Genomic DNA, 445 nt, shown 5'->3' with positions numbered 1-445 from the left:
GTAGAAGGCTGCGTGAGACTCAAAGCCGCGGTTCCTGGTTAGAGTCCAGTAGTACGGCCTGGCGTCTCTGTGAGACCTGCGTAGACGCCTGGCGTCCTGGGGAACTGGTAGACGCCTGCATCCTGGTGGAGCCCATAGACGCCTGGGCTCCTGGTGAGACGACGCGGTCCAAGGCCAGATTAATGAACATAGCATGGGGGTGGCCTCTTTCAAACAACAACTTGGTGTGCTGCTTGCAGTCTAAGGACTCTTAGCTTTTCTCACCTGACTATAGAAATACCTCATGGTAGAAGCTGCAATCTATTTTTCTCTCAAGACAGTGTCTCACCCTATGTATTCTCTGTGCAAATGTATCTCATAACGCCACGCAAGTAGCCCACAACCTACCCTTTACAACTCCAAAATATCAATCTAAGAGGCAACCTAAATCAAGGAAGTAACCATC

The sequence above is a fragment of the Salvelinus sp. IW2-2015 genome, unplaced genomic scaffold (genome assembly GCF_002910315.2).
Source record: "Salvelinus sp. IW2-2015 unplaced genomic scaffold, ASM291031v2 Un_scaffold1418, whole genome shotgun sequence".
Taxonomy (NCBI): Eukaryota; Metazoa; Chordata; class Actinopteri; order Salmoniformes; family Salmonidae; genus Salvelinus; species Salvelinus sp. IW2-2015.
This window is presented reverse-complemented; position numbering follows the sequence as displayed.